This window comes from Benincasa hispida, chromosome 12, assembly GCF_009727055.1.
Source record: "Benincasa hispida cultivar B227 chromosome 12, ASM972705v1, whole genome shotgun sequence".
Classification (NCBI taxonomy): Eukaryota; Viridiplantae; Streptophyta; class Magnoliopsida; order Cucurbitales; family Cucurbitaceae; genus Benincasa; species Benincasa hispida.
In genome coordinates this window covers 32,221,727-32,248,654 of record NC_052360.1, presented here as the reverse complement: position 1 = coordinate 32,248,654, position 26,928 = coordinate 32,221,727, and the positions used below count along the sequence as shown (strand labels likewise).

At 37.7% G+C, this 26,928-nt stretch overlaps 1 long non-coding RNA gene across 1 annotated transcript; it reads left to right on the top strand.

Moving 5' to 3' along the window:
• The first annotated feature begins 286 nt into the window (after positions 1–286).
• Positions 287–26,928, top strand: LOC120092538. The gene is made up of 3 exons (XR_005486072.1): positions 287–451; positions 549–710; positions 26,626–26,928. It is a non-coding gene; the product is annotated as an uncharacterized LOC120092538 (long non-coding RNA).

The window sequence follows — 26,928 nt, the reverse complement described above, 5'->3', positions numbered from 1 at the left end:
AGTTTTGGTCTCTTTGTTTTTATTTTTAAGAAAAAAAAAGCGTAAAAGAATATTTTAAAAACATGATACCAAAATGAATATTCTGGTATAAAGATTAGAATGAATCAAAATTGAAAATATAGAGATAAAAATAGTATTTGAACCATATTTATTTCTATTTCAATTCAAGATGTACTTAAAAGTTAATTATTCAAAAAAGTATCCTACAGTTGATTGATTATCTATTTTTTTTAGTACATTAATTATCTAACTTTTGAAGCCTGAATTGGTTGCTCTGATGGATTGTTTCCCACAATATAAATTGTTGGGATTTGTTAACACAAATGGAGGCCCAAACCAAGTGCTAAGCTATAAACTATAAAGGAAAGATGAAGATGAACAAATGTTGCTTGAGAGTGTTTCTTCTAATGCCACGTTACTGAGTGATATCAACACGTAAAAACTAAAACAGGTAAGCAACAAAACAAACTCCTCTCTTTCTTCACTCCCTCTCTAAACTAAGAGCTTCAAAATTATTCTCTAATGGTGATTTCTTTCTTTGTACGAAGAACACATGCAATGAACGATGGAAAAGAAGAAGACGATGTGAGTTATGTGGTTCAGTTTTAATGACCTACATTTACAAGAAGGGACATTTCTCGAAGAAAACTATCCAGTATAACAAACAGTGGCGGATCTAGAACTTCATGTGAGAGGTGTACCTGTATAAGGTTAGAAGTTTAGCTTATAGTCTTTTAGATTTGTGTTTATATATGGTTCATAAACTTAAAAAGAATGTTCCATAGGTCTCTGAATTTTCGATTTTTGTTTTAATGGATTTCTAGAATATAAATTTTGCATAAGAAATTTGAAAATGATAAAAGTTAGATGTTAGGGGTGTGCAAATGAGGACCAATAGGAGCAGATCGTCCAAAACCGGCGCTAATCGGTCGGTTTAGAGATCATTACGATCGAGGTTGGTTTTGCACAGGGAAAAAAAAACAATCGGTCAGTCGGAATACAAAAGGAAAAAAAAAATTGATCACCAATATGCCCATTAGTTTTTAAAAGAAAAATAATGTACATGCATGAATGATTGGAAATAACAATGGTCAAAGATGTGTAAAACTATGGGTGATAGTGGTTTTTATTTATTTATTTATTTTTCAAGAAACCACTTTCAATTTATAAAACAAATAATTAACTTCATTATCTCCTCTCCTCATTTTTTTCTCCTATTTCTTTTTCTTCATTTCACAATTTTCTTCTTCTTCTTAATCTCCATTGTTTTGTTTTTCTTTATAATGTTTTTTTGTACTTTCCTTTTCATGTTTATTTCTTCTTAATCTCCATTGTTTTGTTTTCTTTATAATGTTTTTTTGTACTTTCCTTTTCATGTTTTTTTTCTATGTTCCTCACTTTCTACCATCATTTTTAATATATCTATTAATTACAAAATTTAAATTGAAAGGCTCAATTAGACACAAAACTTTATATTTTATCTTTTAAAATGGTTAATTTTTAAAAATTTTTAACATTTCTAAAATCTATTAGATATAAAATTGAATTAATTTATATATTCATGAAACATTTTAAAGGGACTAGAATCAAAATTGAAAGTTCAAAGATTCATTAATCACAATATATAAATCACAATATATAAGTTGCAATATAACCTCTTTATAAATTAGGATTAAAAACTCCAATTCTATTAATATTAGGTAATAAAAGATAAAAACTTTTCAAACTCAATTCTTGCAAAGACGAATATACTTTGATTGTTATTCAAACTTTTCCGTGTCATTAAATGATCTAAATATACTCAAATCTTTAATGCTTGATGTTAGATACAAAATATGGTCTAGAACCACAAACTGAATCTATTGTATTAATATTTCGAATACACTATAAATTAATGTACATGACTTTATCTCTTAAAGCCTTCTCCTAAAGATCAAACTTTGTTAATGGGAACTAATATTGAGAATACTCGAATACTTTTACTATCTTGGAGTCAAATTAAACAATATCCCAAATGGAATCTTCAATATGCCTTTACATCTTCTATTGAAAACCCAAACTTAACCCAAATTATTGGAAATGAAGTTGAAAGTATAGACATACAATTTTAACCTTCAAGAATGGAACTCCATAGATTCTCTACTACTTATGAATTATAATATCCTAACCCTAATTTGGAAGGCATGAGGAAATAGGATATTAAAAACAAGAAATATAATTAAATTAAGAGGAATTTAGACGTGAGAAAACCAAAGAAAAATGAATTAAGTACGAAATAACGTGATATCAAATGAGATTGGAAAGAGTAGTTTTAACGAGAAAATGGGAGAGAGCAAGATTGGAGAGAGCAGTTTGAGCGAGAGAATGGGAGAGAGCAAGAGTGGAGAGAGCAAGAGTGGAGAGAGCGAGAGTTTGAGCAAGAAAGTGGGAGAGAGCGAGAGCCACGAGAGCAAAACCAGCCAGAAAGTGGGAGAGAGCGAGATCAACGAGAGCGAAATCAGCAAGATTGGGACAGATGGACGCATTTGGAGAAGAGCTGGATGCGTTCTTCAGTAATTTGGATAAATAATTCGGAAATTAAGCAGATGAAGTGGCAACAGAAGATTACATGCAAGAAGATTTTTATCAACTTGGGTGGTGTACGGTTGAGATTACATGTAAATTAAGATAATTTTGGCTGGCAAACCCAGAATTAGACAACTCAAGCTCTGTCGGCCAATGTTAATGTTGGAAACCTAAAGAAAAGCCATTTGTTTGATGATTTTTCATATGGGGAGAAGCTAAAGATGGATATAAATAGAAAGCCTTAGTGTGAAGCTTTAACTCGTACAAAATTAAAAATTTCAGTGTTAAACATCTTGATTAGAGAGTTGGTAATTGATGGTCAGGCTGCCGTTGGTATTGAAGTCAAGGAGAACGAGAGTGGAGAAAACGAGACCAATGAGAAATTGGGAGAGAGCGAGATCAACGAGAGCGAAATCAGCGAGATTGGGACAGATGGACACATTTGGAGAAGAGTTGGATGTGTTCATCAGTAATTTGGATAAATAATTCGGAAATTAAGCAGATGAAGTGGCAAAAGAAGATTACATGCAATACCAATGATAGCCTGACCATCAATTACCAACTCTCTAATCAAGATGTTTAACACTGAAATGTTTAATTTTGCACGAGTTAAAGCTTCACGCTGAGGCTTTCTATTTTAGCCATCTCTAGCTTCTCCCATATGACAACTCACCATACAAATGGCTTTTTTTTAGGTTGCCAACATTAACACTGGCCGACAGAGCTTGAGTTGTCTAATTCTGGGTTTGCCAGCCAAAATTATCTTAATTTTCATGTAATCTCAACCGTACACCACCCACTTAAGTTGATAAAAATCTTCTTGCATGTAATCTTCTTTTGCCACTTCATCTGCTTAATTTCCGAACTATTTATCCAAATTACTGATGAACGCATCAGCTCTTCTCCAAATGCGCCCATCTGTACCAATCTCGTTGATCTCGCTCTCTCCCACTTTCTCGCTCAAAATCTCGCTCTCTCTCTCTCACTTTCTGCTCAAAATGATCGCTCTCTTCCACTTTTTCGCTCTCTCCAATCTCGCTCTCTCCCACTTTCTCGCTCCTTCCATTCGCGCTCTGGCCCATTTTCTCACTCTCTTCAATCTCGTTGATTCTACTCTCAATGCTCTCGTTGATTTCGCTCTCAGATACCCTCACATTCGTATGCCCCTTTGCATCCACCAACATATAGATAACACTTGAATCATTTTTATCTAAATTTCCTCGAATTTTATTTGTTCTATCCTATTTCCTTATTTAACTTCATTCCCTTCAAGTTAGGAGTTAGGGTATTACATTTATTACCCCCTTAAAATAATTTCGTCCTCGAAATTAAACGAAACTTAATTCACAACAGAGTGTTTATTTAATAATTTACAGTTTTATTACACCATAACCTTTATTCTATTCTTCAAAAACTTTTTCTTTTCCTTTTTCCACTACCGACATATTGTCTTCTCTTTCTTGGGTCAATCCATATAGCTTTCCCAACGTCATTTTTCCCGTTTCCTCTTTTCTTCCCCCCACAGATTGTCCTCCGTCATTGGTCATTGATTTTCCTCCTAGGTTGTTGGATGGTTGTATATTTCCAGTATCCATCAATTGAGGACATTCTCGTTTAAAGTGTCTTGGTTTGCCACATTTGAAACATGTGTGTAGCCGCTATTGGGTTTGTTCCAAACATCTGCCTCGGTGATATTTATTACAAACTGGGCATCTTGGTCTTTGGTTAATGCTCATCATTGATTCCTTTAATTGGCTCTTCCGTTCAGGGTCTGCTTTGGTGTTTGTGACTCCCCTTCTTTTCCATCCACTTCTGCTTTCTACCCTAGGGGCAAAATTTCTTGATTCTTCCTTCCGCCACCGACTCATTAAGGATTCTTTTTCCAGTCCTACCTCTTCCGCTGTTAAACTCCTTTCTACTCGCATTGCAGCTTCTGTTAGTTTCGAAAACTCTCCCCATTTTGCGGTTGCTGTAACAGAAGTTCGAATTTCTTGTTTCAATCCTGTTTCAAACCTTCGACAACATTCCTTTTCATCCACTACTATGTTTAAAGCATACTTAGATAATTTCGTATACTTTAGTTCATACTCTGTTATAGTCATGCTTCCCTGCATGAGCTGTAGGAATTCATCTTGCTTCATATCCCTGTATGATTGGGGATAAAATCTTTCGAAATTCTTCCCAGCATATCTTCTCCCGCTCGCCCCTTTTATTCTTCAGTAGCTTCCACCAATCTTCTGCCTGTTTTTGCAGTAAGAATGTGGCAAGACTTACCTTATGGTTTTCAGGGCATCTCATCACCTGAAAACATTTTTCTAGTTGGTTCATCCAAGCTTTTGCGTCTGTAGGGTCTTTAGTTCCTTCAAAATTTGTGACTCCTAAAGCTTTTAACCGTTCTATCCCATATTTCTTTTCGGGATCAGGTTGTATATGTTCTAGGCTCGCCTGAAGTCTTTGGGTAAATTTGTCCATTTATTCCTCCCTTTAGATTTTTCCTTTGGATGGCTCGAGGCACTTTCAGTCTCGTTTCCAGAAGGTTGCCCTGTTCTACGTTTCCCACTTCTCAGCATTTTGTCTACAATCATTCATATATAGATTAAACACATGTTATCAACATACGTTTTTATTTATGAACATTAATTATATTTACATCTTATTTTCATTTACAGTGGCTGATTTTCTTTTTCTCAGATGTTTTTTTTTTTCTAGTAGTTTATTTATTTTTGGATAATCCTAGTTTCTCGAAATTCTGTTGTATTCTTTAATTCCTCCAAATGCACCGCTCCTGGACATGCCCCAGTTTCTTGCAGAAGATGCAGAATTTGTAAGATTCCCCATCATGCAAGTCATAGGTGGATTGTTCTTCGAATTCTATCACAATTCGTCAAGGAATATCTTTCTTCCCTGCACGGGCCCATTCCTGGTCTACGGTTAGTTTAGGCAGCACGTTGTTACTTCCTATTGATACCTCGCTTGCATTTCTCTCGATTTCTTCTGGAAGGTGTAACAGTTTTTAGGAATATGGCCTACTTTGCCACAACTGTAATAGATCCCAGTTCCCTTTAAACACATTCCACCATGGTTTTTCCCACAATGTGGATATCACATATCAGCTCGAGACATCACCAGATTCGTATTGTTCAAAGTAATTATGTTATTATTTATGCTATCTTCTGATTTCTCAGGGTTATCCGCTGGGTTAGCATCGCGGGTCCCATCTTTAGTTCTGGAGTTGTTCCCCCCACCAATTTCTTCCGCTCAGATCCATTTCCTACAGTAGTAAGTAATAACCATGTCTACTGTAGGAAAATGACTAGTAAGTAATAACCATGTCTATTGTAGGAAATTGATCTGAGCGGAAGAAATTGGTGGGGGAACGACTCCATAACGCAAGATGGGACTTGCGATGCTAACCCAGGGGATAACCCTGAGAAATCAGAAGATAGCATAAATAATAACATTATTACTTTGAACAATATGAATCTGTGGTGTCCCGAGCTGATATGGGATGTCCACATTATGGGAAAAACCATGGTGGAATGTGTTTAAAGGGAATTGGGATCTGTTACAGTTGTGGCAAAGTAGGTCATGTTCGTAAAAACTGTTACACCTTCCAGAAGAAATCGAGAGAAATGCAAGCGAGGTATCAACGGGAACTAACTGGTGATTCAAGCTTGGAAATAACAACGTGCTGCCTGAACTAACCGTAGACCAGGAATGGACCCGTGCAGAGAAGAAAGATATTCCTTGACGAATTGTGATAGAATTCGAAGAAAAATCCACCTATGACTTGCATGATGGGGAATCTTACAAATTCTGCATCTTGTGCAAGAAACTGGGGCATGTCCAGGAGCGGTGCATTTGGAGGAATGAAAGAATACAACAGAATTTCAAGAAACTAGGATTATCTAAAAATAAGTAAACTACTAGAAAAAAAAAACCTAAGAAAAAGAAAATTTGCCACTGTAAATGAAAGTAAGATGTAAATATAACAAATGTTCATAAATAAAAATGTATGTTGATAACATATGTTTAATCTATATATGAATGATTGTAGACAAAATACTGAGAAGTGGGAAACGTAGAACAGGGTAACCTTCCGGAAACGAGAGTGAAAGTGCCTCGAGCCATCCAAAGGAAAAATCTAGAGAGGAGGAATAAATGGACAAATTTACCCAAAGACTTCAGGTGAGCCTAGAACATATACAACCTAATCCCGAAAAGAAATATGGGATAAAACAGTTAAAAGCTTTGGGAGTCACAAATTTTGAAGGAACCAAAGACCCTGCAGACGTAGAAGCTTGGATGAACCAACTAGAAAAATGTTTTCAGGTGATGAGATGCCCTGAAAACCGTAAGGTAAGTCTTGCCACATTCTTACTGCAAAAACAGGCAGAAGATTGGTGGAAGCTACTGAAGATTAGAAGGGGCGAGCAGGAGGAGATATGCTGGGAAGAATTTCGAAAAACATTTTTCGAAAGATACATTTTTTGAAAGATTTTATCCCCGATCATACATGGATATGAAGCAAGATGAATTCCTACAGCTCATGCAGGGAAGCATGACTGTAATAGAGTATGAACTAAAGTATACGGAATTATCTAAGTATACTTTAAATATAGTAGTGGATGAAAAGGAACGCTGTCGAAGGTTTGAAACAGGATTGAAACAAGAAATTCGAACTCCTGTTACAGCAACCACAGAATGGGGGGAGTTTTCAAAACTAACAGAAGCTGCAATGCGAGTAGAAAGGAGTTTAACGGCGAAATAGGTAGGACCAGAAAAAGAATCCTTAATGAATCGGTGGCGGAAGGAAGAATAAAGAAATTTTTCCCCTAGGGTGGAAAGCAAAAGTGGATGGAAAAGAAGGGGAGTCACCAACACCAAAGCAGATCCTGAACGGGAGAGCCAATTAAAGGAATCAATGATGAGTGTTAACCAAAGACCAAGATGCCGAGTTTGTAATAAATATCACCGAGGCAGATGTTGGGAACAAACCCAAGAGCGGCCACACACATGTTTCAAATGTGGCAAACCAGAACACTTTAAACGAGAATGCCCTCAATTGATGGATACTGGAAATGTACTACCATCCAACAACCTAGGAGAAAAATCAATGACCAATGACAGAGGACGAGCTGTGGGGGGAAGAAAAGAGGAAACAGGGAAAATGACGTTGGGAAAGCTATATGGATTGACCCAAGAAAAAGAAGACAATATGTCAGTAGTGGGAAAAGGGAAAGAAAAAGTTTTTGAAGAATAGAATAAAGGTTGTGATGTAATAAAACTGTAAATTATTAAATAAAAACTCTAATGTGAATTAAGTTTCGTTTAATTTTGAGGACGAAATTATTGTAAGGGGGTGATAAATGTAATACCCTAACTCCTAAACTGAAGGGAATGAGGTTAAATAAAGAAATAGGATAGAACAAATAAAATTCAAGGAAATTTAGATAAAAATGATTCAAGTGTTATCTATATGTTGGTGGGTGCAAAGGGGCATACGATCGTGAGGGTATCTGAGAGCGAAATCAACGAGAGCACTGAAGAACAAGAGCATTGAGAGCAGAATCAACGAGATTGGGAGAGGAGAAAATGGGTGAGAGAGGAGAAAGTGGGAGAGAGGCGAGATTGGAGAGAGCGAGAAGTGGGTAAGAGACGAGAAAATGAGAGAGGAGAGAGTGTTGGAAAGAGAGAGAAAGTGGGAGAGAGCGAGATAACGAGAGCGTTGAGAGCGGACGGTCTCTAAGGCTTTTGCGATGGAGCCGTGCGAACTTTGTGGTGCATTGGAGGTTGGGGTTTAAGGCTTGGGGGGGGGGGGGGGTTGTGTAATCGGAGGAGAACATTTTGAGCGAGAAAGTGGGAGAGAGCGAGATTTTGAGCGAGAAAGTGGAAGATAGCGAGATCAACGAGAGCGAAATCAGCAAGATTGGGACAAATGGACACATTTGGAAAAGAGTTGGATGCGTTCATCAGTAGTTTGGATAAATAATTCGGAAATTAAGTAGATGAAGTGGCAAAAGAAGATTACATACAAGAAGATTTTTATCAAATTAAGTGGGTGGTGTACGGTTGAGATTACATGCAAATTAAGATAATTTTGGTTGGCAAACCCAGAATTAGATAAGTCAAAGCTCGGCTAGCCAGAGGTAGTGTGGGCAGCCTAAGAAAGAGCCATTTGTATGGTGAGTTGTCGCGTGGAAAGAAGCTGGGGGTGGCTATAAATAGAAGGCCTCGGCGTGAAGATTAAACTCATTCCAACAATCCCAGTATTAAAAGTCCTAAGTAGAGAGCTAGTGTTTAGTGGTTAAGCTGCCGTTGGTATTGGAGTTCAAAGGTGGTGTTAAGGCCAGGCGTACTGCTGCACAGCTACACATTCAATTTGTATTGGAGTAGGGTAAGCCGGTAGTTTCTTTAAAAAGTGTTTTCAAATATATTTATGAAATGGTATTAATTGGGAATTTTCCTTGAAACAATGAAAATGACAGGGAGACATTTTTAAGTAAATTACGATAGGAGAACTTACAGACTGTGAGTGTTATATAGCTTTGATAATTAAAGCATATTGTGAGTGTTTATATAACTTTGATAATAGATGCATATTGTGAGTATTTATAGCTTTCATATGAGTATTTACTTAGTTTTATGCTTTGATATATGAATATATGCATAGTAAATGCAAAATACATGCTTTTGATGATATGATAATCTACATGATATTATTTGGGTAATGACTATGGAAACTGGAATTATACCCGAGATATAGTTAACATGCTTAACAAAAGGTGCTTGACGGGAAAATATAGTCGGCCTCGATCGACGAAAAATAATAGTCGGCTTCGATCGTCGGGAAATAATAGTCGGTGATAATCGGGGAAAAATATAGTCGAGTACCTAAGCATGACTAGCGGGATAAAGAAATAGTCGGTGTGCACACTGGCGGGAAATGGGTCATAGGAGGTTTCCATAGGTGATTATGATGATTGATGATGATGTTATATGCCTGCCACGTGTAACATGAGATATAAAGGTTACTGATTGCATGACTAGATCTATGACCATGCATAAGTTATACTGTGAGTATTATCATGAGATTGATTTCCCAAAACTTATGATTTCCAGGTGATTTCTGTCTTAAAAAAACCACTCACTGGGCTTAGTAGCTTACACTCTTCAAAATATTTTCTTATATCCCCTCCAGTCAGCAAAACAAAGCGTTCGAGAAAGAGTCCACCACCCACCACCACCATCTCAGGATTGGGTAAACTCCCAGGGCACAGCTCAGACCACGTAACAAAGAATAGAGAGAAAATCTACTTATGTGTATAGAGGGATAGGGGGAAATACTGTAAACTTATTAAAATTTGTAATAAATATGGGGGAAATATTGAACATGAGTAATGTCTTAAGATGTTAGTTACCCTCACGCTCCCTTCTCGGTCTTGGAGTTTAAGGCTTGAGAGGGCTCCCAAGCCTTAACCCAAGACTTAAGAAAGAGTATGAAGAAATCCCAACCTAATTCTAAGATAACGTTTATACAAAATTGATTAAAGACTACAGTTGATATATCAAGTTTTACATAAATCTTAAAAATTCCACTACTGTTGTTCTTCTATTGGATCCAAGTCATGTCCTGTAAGATTACCAAGTTCCTGGTTGTGGGTGTCTGACTTCTCCCTGAACGTACCGCTCGGCTACGGGGGGGGGGGGGGAAGAAAACATTTGGAAAACATGAGCTAATAAGCCCAGTGAGTGGTATTTTCTTTATAAACATAATATTGGCTATCGAAATAAACTTTTGAGGAAAACAACATGCAATCAACGATACATTAATACCATTTCATATTCCTTTCCTCAGCCCAAACCGCTGAATCGTTTCATATTGATTGTCAACTTCTGTCAGTCCAACAACACAAAAACAATTTTATGGAAACTTTCCCTATACCCCATTTTCCCGCCAATGTGCACATTGACCATTTCTTTTCCACTATTATGCTTAGGTAACTTGGACATTTTTTCCCGCCGGTCGTCACCGACTGTCATTTCCTGTCGACCGAAGCTGACCATATTTTTTCGCCGATCGAAGCCGACCATATTTCCCGCCATGTACCCCTTTTCAAGCATACTAACCATATCCCGGGTATAATTCTAGTTTCCATCACAATCTAACATGCAATATCACGACAATCACAACAGAAATCATGCATCCCTACTCATGCATATTTGACATTACCCTCTACGTACAAGGCTCATATATATATATATATATATATATATATACGTACATAAATCAAAATAACACATAGTAACCACTCACTGTTAGCAAATCCTCCTAATGCAATTTACTTGTAAATATCTTCCTGCCATTTTCATTTTTTCCAATAAAATTCCCAATTAATATTATTTCATAAATATATTTAAAAACCCCTTAAAAAATACTACTAGCTTAATCTACTCAAACAGAATATGAATCTGTGCAGCACCTCCTTCGAATTCCTTACCTCCACCACCAACGACAGCTTTCCCACTAAATGCTCACTCTCTACTTAGGATTTTTACTATTGAAATTGTTTGGAATGAGTTTAACCTTCATGCCGAGGCCTCCTATTTATAGTCGTTCCCAGCCACTTTTCTTACGATAACTCACCATACAAATGGCTCTTCCTTAGGCTGCCCACGCTAACTCTAGCTAGCCGAGCTTTGAGTTGTCTAATTCTGGGTTTGCCAACCAAAATTATCTTAGTTTGCATGTAATCTCAACCGTACACTACCTACTTAAGTTGATAAAAAATCTTCCTGCATGTAATCTTCTTTTGCCACTTCATCTTCTTAATTTTCGAATTATTTATCCAAATTATCGATGAACGCATCCAGCTCTTCTCTAAATGCGTCCATCTGTCCCAATCTCGCTAATTTCGCTCTCGTAGCTCTCGCTCTCTCCAACTTTCTCGCTTGTTTTGCTCTCGTGGCTCTCACTCTCTCCCACTTTCTTGCTCAAACTCTCGCTCTCTCCCATTCTCTTGCTCAAATTGCTCTCTCCAATCTTGCTCTCTCCCATTTTCTCGTTAAAACTGCTCTCTCCAATCTCGCTTGACATCACATTATTTCGTACTTAATTCATTTTTCTTTAGTTTTCCACGTCTAAATTCCTCTTAATTTAATTATATTTCTTGTTTTTAATATCCTATTTTCTCATGCCTTCCAAATTAGGGTTAGGGTATTTTTACCACCCCCTTAAATAAAATTTCGTCCTCGAAATTTGAACCGACAATATTTTATACTCACATTTTATTACTTGGCTTTTCCTACCTTAGGTAAGCCTTTTCCTGAGACCGTTGTGGCTCTAAACTTATCCCCTTTATTATATTTTGTCTTATTTTCCTAGATCCCATTTATGCCTAGGCTAGACTCAACTTTCATTTTTAATCCTTCCCCAGGTTTTACGTAAACCTTTGCTCTGATACCACCGAAAAATGGCTGAAAACTCAATCGGTGGGAACAATGATGAGATGCTAATGCCAGAGCAACAAATTGATCAGAAATTTAACGGAACCTGTAAGGTGGGGAGTTCATCTCAAACCTGGACACTAGGAGTTCAGACAAATGCATCACGACGAATAGTAATAGAGTTTAATGAACAATCTACTACTGGGTCTAGTAAAATATAAACATATAAATTTTGTATATTCTGTAAAGAAGTTGGCCATGTACAGGAAAAGTGTCCATGGCAGGACGATCGGTTACGAATTAACTTTGGAAAACTAGATCTGTAGGATGGAAATGAAAAAAGAAAACTCTAAAAAGCCTAGAAAGTAGTAAGAACTGTAAATAGGAATTAGATGTAAATAACTTATGTTTATAAATAAAAGAAACATGTTGTGTACTACTGTTGAACATTTAATTTATATGTGATTGCTTGTAGTTAAAGAAAGGAAATGCTGGGGAGGGGAAGAAAACATCGAACTACGCAGCCCCCTGAAGACAAAAGCGAAGGTGCTGAGTCATCCATAGGAAAGTGTACAGGAAGAAGGGAAAATGGATAGATTCGCCCAAATAATTCAAGAAAGTTTGGGAAACCTGCAATCGAAACTTGAGAAAAAGTATGGGATAGAACGGTTGAGGTCGCTGGGGGCCACAAGCTTTGAGGGAACAACAGACCTTACGGATGCGGAAGTTTAGATGAACCAGTTGGAAATTTTTTTTGAGGTGATGAGATGCCCTGACAATAGGAATGTAAGTCTTGGAACTTTCTTATTGCAAAAACAAGCCGAAGACGGTGGAGGATATTGAAGAATAGAAGGGGTAACCAAGAAGAGAGGTTGGGGTGAATTTTGAGATGTGTTCTTTGAAAGATTTTATCCTCGATCGTTTCGGGATACGAAATGAGAGGAATTTCTATGGCTTATACAGGGAGATATGACCGTAGCCAAATATGAGTTAAAGTATACTGAACTTTCAAAGTATGCTTTAAACATAATCGAGGATGAAAAGGAACGTTGTAGAAGATTTGAGTCGGGACTAAGACAAGAAATCCGAACCCTGGTCACCGCAACGGCGGAATGGGGAGGATTTTTAAGATTGGTGGAAGCGGCAATAAGAGTAGAGAAGAGCCTAGTGGCCGAAGAACTAAGACTAGAAATGAACACATCAACGAACCGATGGCGAAAAGAGGAGCGGAAGAATTTTACCCCCAAAATTGAAAACAGAAGTATATGGAAGAAGAAAGGAATTGCAGGTACGAGAGCGGACTTCGAACAAGAAAATTTGATAAAGGAGTCGATAGCAAGTGTAAACCAGAAACCTAGATGCACGATCTATAATCGGTATCATTGGAGAAGATGTTGGGAGCAAACCCAAGGACGAACAAATGCATATTATAATTGCAACAAACCAGGGCACTTTAAACGAGAATGTCCCCAGTTGATGAATTTGGAAGCTGAAAATACACAACAAGGAAACAACCAGGGAATGAAGCCAACAACTACAAAGGAAGGAGGTAGTGTTGGAGGAAGAAGAGATGAAATGGGAAAAAAGACGATTGGAAAAATATACGAAATAACACAGACCAGGGAAGAAAATATGCCCGATGCTGAGAAAGGAAAAAAGAAAATCTTAGAGGATTAGAGTAGAAGCTAGGTATGTAATTGTACTCGTGCAATCAATAAAATGTGAGTATAAAATATTACCGATTAAAATTTCGAGGATGAAATTTTATTTAAGGGGGTGGTAAATGTAATACCCTAACCCTAATTTGGAAGGCATGAGGAAATAGGATATTAAAAACAAGAAATATAATTAAATTAAGAGGAATTTAGACATGGAAAAACCAAAGAAAAATGAATTAAGTACGAAATTATGTGATGCCAAGCGAGATTGGAGAGAGTAGTTTTAACGAGAAAGTGGGAGAGAGCGAGATTGGAAAGAACAGTTAGAGCGAGAGTTTGGTATCAGAGAAAAGGTTTACGAAAAACCTGGGAAAGTTGAGTCTAGCATGGTACGAACCAAATTTAGAAAAATTCAAATCTTGGAGGAATAGGAACAATATGTGATGTCAGGTCAGTATTAGGGAAGAGATTTACTTAGGAAGTGGAAGTCGGGTAATGTTAAAAACTGAGTAAATGATAAAAGTTGGGAAAGGGAAGTAGAATAAAAGATTAGATAATAACTGAAATAATGTCCACTATAGGAAATGGATCCAAGCGAAAGGACCTGGTGGTGGTACTCCCGGACGCAGGAAATGTCACACCCCCTCCCAAGCCTTAACCCAAGACTTAAGAAAGAGTATGAAGAAATTCCAACCTAATTCTAAGACAGCGTTTATACAAAATTGATTAAAGACTACAGTTGATATATCAAGTTTTACACAAATCTTAAAAATTCCACTACTGTGTTCTTCTACTGTCTCTTATACACATCTAGATGTGTATAAGAGACAGTTTCCTATACATGGCCAACTTCTTTACAGAATATACAAAATTTATATGTTTCTATTTTACTAGACCCAGTAGTAGGTTGTTCATTAAACTCTATTACTATTCATCGTGGTACATTTGTTTGAACTCCTCGTGTCCAGGTTTGAGATGAACTCCCCACCTTATAGGTTCCATTAAATTTCTGATCAATTTGTTGCTCCGGCATTAGCATCTCATTATTGCTCCCACTGATTGAGTTTTCAGCCATTTTCCGGTGGAATAGATCCTATATTCTCAAGTTTTCTTTTGGAAAAAAAATGACAAATCTTTCGTATGTGGCCATTTTTACCACAACCGTAACATAGTCTGGTTCCTATCAAACATGAGCCACCATGGTTTTTGCCGCATCTCGGGCATCTCCTTGTATCTTGGAGTTTTGCTACTCCTGTATTAGTCATAAAAGTGGAATGTTCGATGCTATCATTTAAACTATATCCAAGTACTCCAAGTTTTTCCCCAGAGTCAGCATCTCGGGTTGTTTCGTGCGTCTGAGAGTACCACCACCAGGTCCTTTCGCTTGGATACATTTCCTACAGTGGACATTATTTTAGTTATTATCTAATATTTTATTCTACTTCCCTTTCCCAACTATTATCCTCTACTTAGTTTTTAACATTACCTGACTTCCACTTCCTAAGTAAATCTCTTCCCCAATACTGACCTGACATCACATATTGTTCCTATTCCTCCTAGATTTTAATTTTTCCAAATTTGGTTTGTACCATGCTAGACTCAACTTTTCCAGGTTTTTCGTAAACCTTTGCTCTGATACCAAACTCTCGCTCTAACTGCTCTCTCCAATCTCGCTCTCTCCCATTTTCTCGTTAAAACTGCTCTCTCCAATCTCGCTTAGCATCACGTTATTTCGTACTTAATTCATTTTTCTTTGGTTTTTCCACATCTAAATTCCTCTCAATTTAATTATATTTCTTGTTTTTAATATCCTATTTCCTCATGCCTTCCAAATAAGGGTTAGAGTATTACATTTAATGTCACACCTCCTCCCAAGCTTTAATCCCCGAGACCGAGAAGGAAGCGTGAGGGTAACTAGCATGTTAAGACAACACTTATATTCAATATTTCCCCCATATTTATTATGGACTCTAATAAGTTTACAGTATTCCCCCTATCCATTTATACATATAATTAAATTTTTTTCCTCTTAACTCTTTGTTAACATTGTTTCTGAGCCGTGCCTGAGAGTTTACCAAATCCTGAGATTGTGGTGGTGGGTGGTGGACTCCTCTTCGAACGCTCCGCTTTGCTACTTGGGGGGGGGAGGGGGGCGGATACTAAAGAAAATATTTGGAAACAGGAGAGGCATAATAAGCCTAATGAGTGGTGTATTTTTTTTTTATAAACAAAACCTTGGCTTATCAAAATAAACTTTTGGGGAAAACAGCATGCAATCAGCAACACATTAATACCATTTCAAATTCATTTTCTCAGCCAAGCCGCTGAATCATTTCCTGTTAACGGTCAACTACTCTCAACACAACAACACAACAACAATTTTATGGAAACTTTCCCTATACCCCATTTTCCCACCAATGTGCACATCGACCATTTCTTTTTCGCCAGTTATGCTTAGCTAACTTGGCCATATTTTCCCTTGGTCGTCACCGACTATGGTTTCCCACCGATCGAAGCCGACCATATTTCCCCGTCACGCACCCTTTTCAGGCATACTAACCATATCCCGGGTATAATTCTAGTTTCGATCGTACATGCACATGCAACATCATGGTACTCACAACAATATTAAAAACCATGCACCTCTTTTCATGCATGTTTGTCATTACCTCAACATATACGCATCATACCTATATGTATACATGCATAAATAAAAAAAAATATAGTAACCACTCACCGTCAGCAAATCCTCCTAACGCAATTTACTTGTAATTATCTCCCCAACTCAAGAAAAACTAGTGTTGCTGCAACTTTCGATCTCCTTGACTTCAATACCAACGTCAGCCTGACCATCAATTACCAACTCTCTAATCAAGATGTTTAACACTGAAATGTTTAATTTTGCACGAGTTAAAGCTTCACACTGAGGCTTTCTATTTATAGCCATCTCTAGCTTCTCCCCACATGACAACTCACCATAGCTTTTCTTTAGGTTGCCAACATTAACACTGGCCAGCAGAGCTTGAGTTGTCTAATTCTGGGTTTGCCAGCCCAAAATTATCTAATTTGCATGTAATCTTAATCGTACAGCTCATACTTAAGTTAATAAAAAGTCTTTTGCATGAAATCTCCCTTTGCCACTTCATCTGCTTAATTTTTTAAAAAATGTTTATCCTAGGAGTTTAACATTACCAATGAACGTATCCCTTTAGGTCCGAAAGCCAGCCCAACCTCCAATGCGCCACAAGTTTGCACGGGTCCATCACAAAGCCTTAGCAGACCGTCTCGCTCTCAACGCTCTCGTTGATCTCACTCTCTCCCACTTTCTCGCTCTCTCCACTCTCGCTCTCTCCCATTTTCTCGCTCTCTCCAATCTCGCTCTCTCCCACTTTCTCGCTCTTTCCACTCTTGCTCTCTCCCAATTTCTCACTCTCTCCAATCTCGTTGATTCTGTTCTTAATGCTCTCGTTCTTCAATGCTCTCGCTGATTTCGCTCTCAGATATCCTTACGTCCGTACGCCCCTTTCCACCCACCAACATATAGATGACACTTGAATCATTTTTATATAAATTTTCTCGAATTTTATTTATTCTATCCTATTTCCTTATTTAACCTCATTCCCTTCAGATTAGGAGTTAGGGTATTACATTTATCACCCCTTACAATAATTTCGTTCTCGAAATTAAACGAAACTTAATTCACAACAGAGTTTTTATTTAATAATTTACAATTTTATTACACCACAACCTTTATTCTATTCTTCAAAAACTTTTTCTTTCCCTTTTCCCACTACTGACATATTGTCTTCTCTTTCTTGAGTCAATCCATATAGCTTTCCCAACGTTATTTTTCCCGTTTCCTATTTTCTTCCCCCCACAGCTCGTCCTCCGTCATTGGTCATTGATTTTCCTCCTAGGTTGTTGGATGGTTGTATATTTCCAGTATCCTTCAGTTGAGGGCATTCTCATTTAAAGTGTCCTGGTTTGCCACATTTGAAACATGTGTGTGGCCGCTCTTTGGTTTGTTCCCAACATTCGCCTTAGTGATATTTATTACAAACTAAGCATCTTGATCTTTGGTTAACGCTCATCATTGATTCCTTTAATTGGCTCTCCCGTTCAGGATCTGCTTTGGTGTTGATGACTCCCCTTCTTTTCCATCCACTTCTACTTTCAACCCTGGGGGCAAAATTTCTTGATTCTTCCTTCTGCCACCGACTCATTAAGGATTCTTTTTCCGGTCCTACTTCTTCCGCCGTTAAACTTCTTTCTACTCGCATTGCAGCTTCTGTTAGTTTCGAAAACTCTCCCCATTCTGCGGTTGCTGTAACAGGAGTTCGAGTTGTGGGGGAACAAATTGAAAAATCAAGAAGAGCTGGATGAGAGCATTGAGAGTAGAATCAACGAGATTGGAGAGAGCAGTTTGAGTGAGAAAGTGGGAGAGAGCAAGAGTAGAGAGAGCGAGACCAGCGAGAAAGTGGGAGAGAGTGAGATCAACGAGAGCGAAATCCACGAGATTGGGACAAATGGACGCATTTGGAGAAGAGCTGGATGCATTCATTAGTAATCTGGATAAATAATTCGGAAATTAAGCAGATGAAGTGGCAAAAAAAGATTACATGCAGGAAGATTTTTATCAACTTAAGTAGGTGGTGTACGGTTGAGATTACATGCAAACTAAGATAATTTTGTTTGGCAAATCTAGAATTAGACAACTCAAAGCTCGGCTAGCCAGAGTTAGCGTGGGCAGCCTAAGGAAGAGCCATTTGTATGGTGAGTTGTCGTAAGGAAAGAGGCTGGGAACGACTATAAATAGGAGGCCTCGGCATGAAGGTTAAACTCATTCCAAACAATTTCAGTAGTAAGAATCCTAAGTAGAAAGTGAACATTTAGTGGGAAAGCTGCCATTGGTGGTGGAGGCAAGGAATTCGAAGGAGGTGCTGCACAGATTCATATTCTGTTTGAGTAGGGTAAGCTAGTATTATTTTTTTAAGGGATTTTTAAATATATTTATGAAATAATATTAATTGGAAATTTTCTTGGAAAAAATGAAAATGGCAGGAAGATATTTACAAGTAAATTGCATTAGGAGGATTTGTTGATGGTGAGTGGTTACTATGTGTTGTTTTGATTTATGTATGTATATGTATATATGAGCCTTGTACGTAGAGAGTAATGTCAAATGTGCATGAGTAGGGATGCATTCTGTTGTGATTGCCGTGATATTGCATGTTATATTGTGATGGAAACTAGAATTATACCTGGGATATGGTTAGTATGCTTGAAAAGGGGTACTTAACGGGAAATATGGTCGGCTTTGGTCGGCGGGAAAATATGGTCGGCTTCGGTCGGCGGAAAATGACAGTCGGTGACAACTGGTGGGAATAAAATGACCAAGTTACCTAAGCATAACTAGCGGGAAAGAAATGGTCGATGTGCACATTGGCGGAAAAATGGGGTATAGGGAAAGTTTCCATAAAATTGTTGTTGTGTTGTTGGGTTGACAGTAGTTGACTATCAACAGGAAACGATTCAGCGGTTTGGGCTGAGAAAAGAAATATGAAATGGTATTAATGTATCATTGATTGCATGTTGTTTTCCCCAAAAGTTTATTTCGATAGCCAATGTTATGTTTATAAAGAAAATACCACTCATTGGGCTTATTAGCTCATGTTTTTCAAATGTTTTCTATTCCCTCCTAGGTAGTCGAGCGGTGCATTCAGGGAGAAGTCAGACACCCACAACCAAGAACTTGGTAATCTTATAGGACACGACTTGGATCCAATAGAAGAATAACAGTAGTGGAATTTTTAAGATTTGTGTAAAACTTGATATATCAACTGTAGTCTTTAATCAATTTTATATAAACGCTGTCTGAGAATTAGGTTGGGATTTCTTCATACTCTTTCTTAAGTCTTGTGTTAAGGCTTGGGATGGGGTATGGGACATTAAAAACAAGAAATATAATTAAATTAAGAGGAATTTAGACGTGGGAAAACCAAAGAAAAATGAATTAAGTACAAAATAACGTGATGCCAAGCGAGATTGGAGAGAGCAGTTTTAACGAGAAAATGGGAGATGGCAAGATTGGAGAGAGCAGTTTAAGCAAGAGAATGGGAGAGAGCGAGAGTGGAGAGTGCGAGAGAATGGGAGAAAGCGAGAGTGGAGAGAGCGAGAGTTTGAGCAAGAAAGTGGGAGAGAGCGAGAGCCACAAGAGCAAAACCAACGAGAAAGTTGGAGAGAGCGAGCATTGAGAGCTGTGTCAACGAGATTGGAGGAAGAAGAGATGAAATAGGGAATAAGACGACTGGACAAATATATGGAATAACACAGACCAGGGAAGAAAATATGCCCGACGCTGAGAAAGGGAAAAAGAAAATCTTAGAGGATTAGAGTAGAAGCTAGGTATGTAATTGTACTCGTTTAATCAATAAAATATTGCCAGTTCAAATTTCGAGGACAAAATTTTATTTATGAGGGTGGTAAATGTAATACCCTAACCCTAATTTGGAAGGCATGAGGAAATAGGATATTAAAAACAAGAAATATAATTAAATTAAGAGGAATTTAGATGTGGAAAAACCAAAGAAAAATGAATTAAGTACGAAATAACGTGATGCCAAGCGAGATTGGAGAGAGCAGTTTTAATGAGAAAATGGGAGAGAGCGAGATTGGAGAGAGCAGTTTGAGAGAGAGAATGGGAGAGAGTGAGAGTGGAGAGAGCGAGAGCCACAAAAGCAAAACCAGCAAGAAAGTTGGAGAGAGCGAGCATTGAGAGCAGAATCAACAAGATTAGAGGAAGAAGAGATGAAATGGGGAAAAAGATGATTGGACATATATACGGAATAACACAGACCAGGGAAGAAAATATGCCCGACACTGAGAAAGGGAAAAAGAAAATCTTAGAGGATTATAGTAGAAGCTAGAGACGGATATAAATGGAAAGCCTCAGCGTGAAGCTTTTACTCATGCAAAATTAAACATTTCAGTGTTAAACATCTTGATTAGAGAGTTGGTAATTGATGGTCAGGCTGCCGTTGGTATTGAAGTCAAAGAGATCGAAAGTTGCAACAGCACTAGTTTTTGTTGAGTAGGGGAGATAATTACAAGTAAATTGCATTAGGAAGATTTGCTGCGGTGAGTGGTTACTATATTTCTTTTGATTTATGCATGTATACATATAGGTATGATGCGTATATGTTGAGGTAATGTCAAATATGCATGAAAAAAGGTGCATGGTTTTTAATATTGTTGTGAGTACCATGATGTTGCATGTGTATGTACAATGGAAACTAAAATTATACCCGGGATATGGTTAATATGCCTGAAAAGGGTGCTTGGCGGGAAAATATGGTCGGCTTCAGTCGGCAGGAAACGATAGTCGGTGACAACCGATGGAAAAATATGGCCAAGTTACTTAAGCATAACTAGCGGGAAAGAAATGGTCAATGTGCACATTGGTGGGAAAATGGGGTATAGGGAAAGTTTCCATAAAATTGTTGTTGTGTTGTTATGTTGAGAGTAGTTGACCGTTAACAGGAAATGATTCAGCGGCTTGGTTGAGGAAATAAATTTGAAATGGTATTAATGTGTTGTTGGTTGCATGCTGTTTTCCCCAAAAGTTTATTTTGATAAGCCAAGGTTTCGTTTATAAAAAAAATATACCACTCATTGGGCTTATTAGCTCATGTTTTCCAAATGTTTTCTTATATCCCCCTCCCTCCTCTCCCCCAGGTAGCAAAGTGGAGTGTTCGAAGAAGAGTCCATCACCCACCACCACCATCTCAGGATTTGGTAAACTCTCAGGGCACGGCTCAGACCATGTAACAAAAAGTAGAGAAAATTTAATTATATGTATAAATGGATAGGGTGAAATATTGTAAACTTATTAAAATTTGTAATAAATATGGGGGGAAATATTGAACATGAGTAATGTCTTAAGATGTTAGTTACCCTCACGCTCCCTTCCTGGTCTTGGGGTTTAAGGCTTGGGAGGGGGTGTGGGGAAAACCAAAGAAAAATGAATTTAGTACGAAATAACGTGATGCCAAGCTAGATTGGAGAGAACAATTTTAATGAGAAAATAGGAGAGAGTGAGATTGGAGAGAGCAGTTAGAGCGAGAGTTTGGTATCAGAGCAAAGGTTTACAAAAAAACCTGGGAAAGTTGAGTCTAGCATGGTACGAACCAAATTTAGAAAAATTAAAATCTGGGAGGAATAGGAACAATATGTGATGTCAGGTCAGTATTGGGGAAGAGATTTACTTAGGAAGTGGAAGTCAGGTAATGTTAAAAACTAAGTAGAGGATAATAGTTGGGAAAGAGAAGTAGAATAAAATATTAGATAATAACTAAAATAATGTCCAATGTAGGAAATGTATCCAAGCGAAAGGACCTTGTGGTGGTACTCTCAGACGCAGGAAACAACCCGAGACGCTGACTCTGGGGAAAAACTTGGAGTACTTGGATATAGTTTAAATGATTGCATCGAACATTCCACTTTTATGACTAATACAGGAGTAGCAAAACTCCAAGATACTAGGAGATGCCCGAGATGCGGCAAAAACCATGGTGGCTCATGTTTGATGGGAACCAGACTATGTTACGGTTGTGGTAAAAATGGCCACATACGAAAGAATTGTCATTTTTTTTCCAAAAGAAAACTTGAGAATATAGGATCTATTCCACCGGAAAATGGCTGAAAACTCAATCGGTGGGAGCAATAATGAGATGCTAATGCCGGAGCAACAAATTGATCAGAAATTTAACAGAACCTGTAAGGTGAGGAGTTCATCTCAAACCTAGACACGAGGAGTTCAGACAAATGTACCACGATGAATAGTAATAGAGTTTAATGAACAACCTACTACTGGGTCTAGTAAAATAGAAACATATAAATTTTGTATATTCTGTAAAGAAGTTGGCCATGTATAGGAAAAATATCCTTGGCAGGACGATCAATTACGAATTAACTTTGGAAAGCTAGATCTGCAGGATGGAAATGAAAAAAGAAAACTCTAAAAAGTCTAGAAAGTAGTAAGAACTGTAAATAGGCATTAGATGTAAATAACTTATGTTTATAAATAAAAGAAACATGTTGTGTACTACTGTTGAACATTTAATTTATATGTGATTGCTTGTAGTTAAAGAAAGGAAATGCTGGGGAGGGGAAGAAAACATCGAACTACGCAGCCCCCTGAAGACAAAAGCGAAGGTGCTGAGTCATCCATAGGAAAGTGTACAGGAAGAAGGGAAAATGGATAGATTCGCCCAAATAATTCAAGAAAGTTTTGGAAACTTGCAATCGAACCCGAGAAAAAGTATGGGATAGAACGGTTGAGGTCATTGGGGGCCACAAACTTTGAGGGAACAACAGACCCTACGGATGCGGAAGTTTGGATGAACCAGTTGGAAAAATGTTTTGAGGTGATGAGATGTCCCGACAATAGGAAAGTAAGTCTTGGAACTTTCTTATTTAAAAAAAAAGCCGATGACTGGTGGAGGATATTGAAGAATAGAAGGGATAACCAAGAAGAATCAGTTAGGGTGAATTTCGAGACGCGTTCTTCGAAAGATTTTATACCTTCTTCCAAGCCTTAATCCCCAAGACCGGGAAGGAAGCGTGAGGGTAACTAGCATCTTAAGACAAACATCTAATATTCAATATTTTCCCCCATGTTTATTACAGACTCTAATAAGTTTACAGGATTTTCCCTTATCCATTTATACATATAATTAAATTTTCTCTACTCTTTGTTACATGGTCTGAGACGTGCCTGAAAGTTTACCAAATCTTGAGATGGTGGTGGTGGGTGGTGGACTCCTCTTCGAACGCTCCGCTTTGCTACCTGGGGGGGGGGGGGGGGGAATATAAGAAAACATGTGGAAAACAATAAACTAATAAGCCAGTGAGTGGTATATATATTTTTTTTTTATATAAACGAAACCCTGGCTTATCAAAATAAATTTTTGGGGAAAACAACATGCAATCAACAATACATTAATACCATTTCAAATTCATTTCCTCAGCCAAGCCGCTGAATCATTTCCTGTTAACGGTCAACTACTGTCAACACAACAACACAACAACAATTTTATAGAAACTTTCCCTATACCTCATTTTCCCGCCAATGTGCACATCGACCATTTCTTTCCCGCTAGTTATGCTTAGGTAACTTGGCCATATTTTCCCGTCGGTTGTCACCGAATATTGTTTCCCGCCGAAGCCGACCATATTTTCTTGCCAAGCACCCTTTTCAGGCATACTAACTATATCCCGGGTTTAATTATAGTTTCCATCGTACATACACACATCACGGTACTCACAACAATATTAAAAACCATGCACCTCTTTTCATGCATGTTTGACATTACCTCAGCATATACGCATCATACCTATATGTATACATGCATAAATAAAAAAAATATAGTAACCACTCATCGTCAGCAAATCCTCCTAACGCAATTTACTTGTGATTATCTCCCCTACTCAACAAAAACTAATGCTGCTGCAACTTTCAATCTCCTTGACTTCAATACCAACGACAGCCTGACCATCAATTACCAACTCTCTAATCAAGATGTTTAACACTGAAATGTTTAATTTTGCACAAGTTAAAGCTTCACGCCGAGGCTTTCTATTTATAGTCATCTCTAGCTTCTCCCCACATGACAACTCACCATACAAATGACTTTTCTTTAGGTTGCCAACATTAACACTGGCCGACAGAGCTTGAGTTGTCTAATTCTGGGTTTGCCAGCCCAAAATTATCTAATTTGCATGTAATCTTAATCGTACACCTCATACTTAAGTTAATAAAAAGTCTTTTGCATGAAATCTCCCTTTGCCACTTCATCTGCTTAATTTTTTAAAAAATGTTTATCCCAGGAGTTTAACATTACCAATGAACGTATCCCTTTAGGTCCGAAAGCTAGCCCAACCTCCAATGCATCACAAGTTCGCATGGCTCCATCGCAAAGCCTTAGCAGACCGTCTTGCTCTCAACGCTCTCTCCTACTTTCTCGCTCCTTCCATTCTCGCTCTCTCCCATTTTCTCACTCTCTCCAATCTCGTTGATTCTGCTTTCAATGCTCTCATTTTTCAGTGCTCTCGCTGATTTCGCTCTCAGATACCCTCACGTCCGTATACCCCTTTGCACCCACCAACATATAGATGACACTTGAATCATTTTTATCTAAATTTTCTCGAATTTTATTTGTTCTATCCTATTTCCTTATTTAACCTCATTCCCTTCAGTTTAGGAGTTAGGGTATTACATTTATCACCCCCTTACAATAATTTCGTTCTCGATATTAAACGAAACTTAATTCACAACAAAGTTTTTATTTAATAATTTACAGTTTTATTACACCACAACCTTTATTCTATTCTTCAAAAGCTTTTTCTTTCCTTTTTCCCACCACTGACATATTGTCTTCTCTTTCTTGGGTCAATCCATATAGCTTTTCCAATGTCAATATTGCCGGTTCAAATTTCAAGGACGAAATTTTATTTAAAGGGTGGTAAATATAATACCCTGACCCTAATTTGGAAGGCATGAGGAAATAGGATATTAAAAACAAGAAATATAATTAAATTAAGAGGAATTTAGACATGGAAAAACCAAAGAAAAATGAATTAAGTACAAAATAACGTGATGCCAAGCGATATTGGAGAGAACAGTTTGAGCGAGAGTTTGAGCAAGAAAGTGGGAGAAAGCGAGAGCCACGAGAGCAAAACCAGCGAGAAAGTTGGAGAGAGCGAGAGTCACGAGAGCGAAATCAGCGAGATTGGGACAGATGGATGCATTTGGTGAAGAGCTGGATGCGTTCATTAGTAATTAGGATAAATAATTTGAAATTTAAGTAGATGAAGTTACAAAAGAAGATTACATGCAGGAAAATTTTTTATCAACTTAAGTAGGTGGTGTACGGTTGAGACTACATGCAAACTAAGATAATTTTGGTTGGCAAACCCAGAATTAGACAACTCAAAGCTCGGCTAGCCAGTGTTAGCATTGGCAGCCTAAGGAAGAGCCATTTGTATGGTGAGTTGTCGTAAGGAAAGAGGCTAGAAACGACTATAAATAGGAGGCCTAGGCATGAAGGTTAAACTCATTCCAAACAATTTCAGTAGTAAAAATCCTAAGTAGAGAGTGAGCATTTAATGGGAAAGCTGCCGTTGGTGGTGAAGGCAAGGAATTCGAAGGAGGTGCTGCACAGATTCATATTCAGTTTGAGTAGGGTAAGCTAGTAGTATTTTTTTAAGGGGTTTTTAAATATATTTATGAAATAATATTAATTGAAAATTTTCTTGGAAAAAATGAAAATGGCAGGAAGATATTTATAAGTAAATTGCATTAGGAGGATTTGCTGACGGTGAGTGGTTACTATGTGTTGTTTTTATGTATGTATGTATATATATATATATGAGCCTTGTACGTAGAGGGTAATGTCAAATGTACATGAGTAGGGATGCATGATTTCTGTTGTGATTGCCATGATATTGCATGTTATATTGTGATGGAAACTAGAATTATACCCGGGATATGGTTAGTATGCTTGAAAAGGGGTACTTGGCGGAAAATATGGTCGGCTTCGGTCGGCAGGAAATGACAGTCGGTGACGACCGGCGGAAAAAAAAAATGGCCAAGTTACCTAAGCATAACTAGCGGGAAAGAAATGGTCGATGTGCACATTGGCGGAAAAATGGGGTATAGGGAAAGTTTCCATAAAATTGTTGTTGTGTTGTTGGGTTGACAGTAGTTGATTATCAACAGGAAACGATTCAGCAGTTTGGGCTGAGGAAAGGAATATGAAATGGTATTAATGTATCGTTGATTGCATGTTGTTTTTCCCAAAAGTTTATTTCGATAGCCAATGTTATGTTTATAAAGAAAATACCACTCACTGGGCTTATTAGCTCATGTTTTCCAAATGTTTTCTTTTCCCCCCAGGTAATCGAGTGGTGCGTTCAGGGAGAAGTCAGACATCCACAACCAGGAACTTGGTAATCTTATAGGACATGACTTGGATCCAATAGAAGAACAACAGTAGTGGAATTTTTAAGATTTGTGTAAAACTTGATGTATCAACTATAGTCTTTAATCAATTTTGTATAAACGCTGTCTTAGAATTAGGTTGGGATTTCTTCATACTCTTTCTTAAGTCTTGGGTTATGGGTTAAAGCTTGGGAGGGGGTGTGACATGAATGTACTCAACCAAGTACTTCTACAAATCTTCGAGAGTACAAGAGAAAA